Source organism: Mustela putorius, unplaced genomic scaffold (genome assembly GCF_011764305.1).
Source record: "Mustela putorius furo isolate JIRA1106 unplaced genomic scaffold, ASM1176430v1.1 tig00001059_pilon_pilon_pilon, whole genome shotgun sequence".
NCBI lineage: Eukaryota > Metazoa > Chordata > Mammalia > Carnivora > Mustelidae > Mustela > Mustela putorius.
The window spans coordinates 3,446,751-3,450,232 of NW_025421553.1; positions in this window are offsets into that span (position 1 = coordinate 3,446,751).

The window sequence follows — 3,482 nt, forward strand, 5'->3', positions numbered from 1 at the left end:
GGACTTTCCTGACCACCATCCTTTCCCCTTCATGCCCACTTGCTATTACATTATGTTGTCATGTTTTCATTGCAGTTATGATCTAAAATTATTTTTATTTGCTTGTTTAGTGTCTACCTCTTCTACTTCTGTGCAAGGTCCGTATCAGCAAGGACCCGGTCTCTTGTCCACCATAGAATTTCCCCATGCCGCCCAATTGGTGACACAAAAGGCAAGGCTGCCACCTAGTGTTTAGATGTGTAGATGTGTGGCACCAGCAATACCTTTTTTTTTTTTTTTTTTTTTTTAAATTGTATGAGTCTATACGATGCCAAATTTCTACGACCTACTACAACAAAGACCAGAATTTATCAAGGGAGTGTAATTCCCCACAAAGTGTCTCTTCAGAGGCCCCATACAGATTCTTTGCATTCTCACGGGTTTCTGCCCAAAGCAGAGACACTGTCTTTGTTAGCCACTACAGAAATCCAAAGCAACCAAGACAGATGCGTAGCTCAGTTTCACAAGGTCGCAAGCATATTCTCCAGATGGTGTTTCCTTCCATTCCACCTGCCTTCAATGCTAAGATGTGCTACTTATATAAGAGGTGAAATCCACGTTAAAGAAAATAGCAACCCATTACCTCGTTTGCTTATTGTCCTGATAATGCAGGGAAGGATGCAGCTTTAAGGTTCAGAAACACATGAACCATTCAGACCCTTAAGTGGTTGCGTCCAAGCAAGAGACTTATCTGCACTGAAAAATCCTGGTAGACTTAGGCTGGGTATTTTTCACTTCCAGCCATGTTGAAGACTGGCAAGACAAAGAAAGGGAAGCTGTGAAAAGTAGCCAGAAGAGGGTGATACCAGGGGAACCCATTTAATAAAGAGCCTCAGTTAGGCTGTTAAGATATCACTCTGGGAAACTGGGTTATTACAAATGATGGGAAATGGATGCACCAGTGGATGGAAATAACCATGGCAACCAAACTATCCATTCTCTTATTATTTCACTTTCCTTGAGACTAAAAATAGATCAAGTGTAGGTCATTGTAAACAAGACCAGCAATGGTTTACATCTCCTGCTACAGCTTATGCTGGCTTTCTTTTGTGGGCTTGTAAGGAAATGCTTTTCTAACATAGGAAAATTATCATGCCTTTTGTTCTATTTAGTCTTTGCTATATATATGGCCTTAATGCACACAGTGTTCTATTTTTACTTTAGAATCTATTTTCTAAGAGCAAGTAAGAAACAATTATGAAATTATAAGGTCGAATTACAATGTGTTTTGGAAGCCACTTGCTCAATGCAGGATTTTTTTCTTTTCCATTTTTTTCCCCCATCCTAAGAGATCTAGGTTCTATTTAATTCTCTGCAGTGACAAGGAGCTTATTATTTAATGATGTAGCAATTCTATTATTAAACAAATCATTGGAAAGTTATTGCTCTATTTCTATTTATTCATGCACCTGATATTAATGTCATCCTATGCTGTTCCAAGCACTAGATCCTGGGCACTTCAGATTTAGGGGTGAACAAAACGAACCCAGTCCCTGAATATCCAGGAGTTACAGTCTGCTTCCCTGTGACTTCCCTGTGGATATCTGCAGCTAGAAACATTATACACAAGACAGTTACCTCTTTTTTTTATCTGAGAGTACTCTAAGGTTTGTAGAGAACCTTCAGACTTTTTCTTACCAATACAGCTTGTGGAATCGGTGAGGGTTCCTTGGCTGCAAGCAAGCAAAACAATGAACAAAGGCCCTGGCCAAAAAAAAAAAAAAAAAAAAAAAAAATCCATCTGAGGGAAATAGGATAGCTCAGGAAATTGAAGGGTGAGTGGAAGAATCAGCCTTGGGGAGAGCAGAACAGTGGCAACTTGGGGCATCTAAATAGCAAGACAAAGGAACTGTGTTTTCAACGTCCTGCTGTTGTTTCAGTAACAATTGTTTTCTGTTGTCCCTCTGATCAGGACTGAAGTTTCTTGGAGAAATTGGAGGAGAAAGAATTTGATTGGCTTGGCTGGGGTCCCATGCCCACCCCATGTTGGGGATGGCGGTGGAACTTCTTAATGTCCACAGAGAATGTAGTCAATGAAGGAAGGAATGGGTGTTCTGTAAAGAAAGATCAAGAGACTGCCAGAAGGAGGAGTGGATGCTGGTGACAAAACCAACAAATGACTGTTCGCTATCTTAACCACCATCCTGTGGGCAGATAGACCACTTGGAAACAAGGGTGCAAAGAAAAACCTGGAGCTCTTCCCTTAGAAAGTAACACATGCCTGCAAGTTCTGATGGTCTTATCTCTTGAGTAAGAACCCCCAGGTCTGTCTCACCCTCCTCATGTGACCCTCAGGATGACCTTGACCTCATCCGTGTTGGTCTTACTCCTTGCCGAATTCATTTTTTTCCTGGGAGGCACAGGAGAAGTCCAGTCCCGCGGTGATGAAGGGCTCTTCGCTCTTCCTTTTGAAAACTGCCTGCTGGGTCCAGCCCAAGCACCAGTACTGTCTCGAACCTTGCTTTATTTCCAAATATGTTTATAACCTCAAACTGGGATCCGCATCCATTCCTTGTTTTACCATCTTGGCTGTGAGGGTATCATAGAGCATTCAGTGAATGTAAATGAGGTTAGTTGGTTTCAAAGCCTTGTTCTTGGAAATCAGGCAGTTCTGCTGAAAGTACACATAGGAACTTCCTAGATTTTTTGCTGGAGATTGATGTGAAAACTAAATATTTGCATATCTATTTCACAAAAGGGAAGTCATTAACTTTCTCCATTATTCTAGCAGCTCCTTATTTATTTATTTATTTATGCAGATTATTATGGAATCTCACATGATGTCTGCAGGCGCCTGTGTGCTCTGGAATATAATTCACTTGGGCCCAGTGTTATAAAGTCTCTTAAAGCTGCCAGGTGTGCGTACTCTTGCATTTATTTATACAGCCTGCCTTGGACGGATCCAGTCTAATTTGAATACCTGTCTCCCTGCTAAAAAGAGGCCAGTGAGCTATTGATTAGATCTGCCTTCAACTTGCAGAGCTCAGCTGTATTAAAAGAAGAAGGGCTTTACAACTAGAAAGATCCAGGTTTAAGGCCTATTCCTGTCTCATATGGGTTGTGTGGCTTTTTTTTTTTTTAACCCTTTAACCCTTTCTAGGGTTTTTTAACCCTTTATAGGTCTCAATCTTTTCATCTGGAAAATGGACATAACCTCATGGTGGGGGTACTGGATTGACTGTACCAGTCAGGAGACAGAAATCACCCAGTTTCAATAGGGAACTGCCTATGAAGAACTGCCAACCAAGTATGAAGAAATGAAAAGGCAAAAAAGACACACTAAGTGGCAGTCTTAGCAAGCGGCTGCCACCCTAGAACCTGAGGAAAGAATGGAAGATCTGGGTACTGTTAAGGCTGAGAAGCCTGAGGAGGGACCCTGCAGACCTGAAATCCAGGCCTCTGAGAACAGGCTCTGCTCAGCTGTAGTGTTGCCTCAGGAGCTG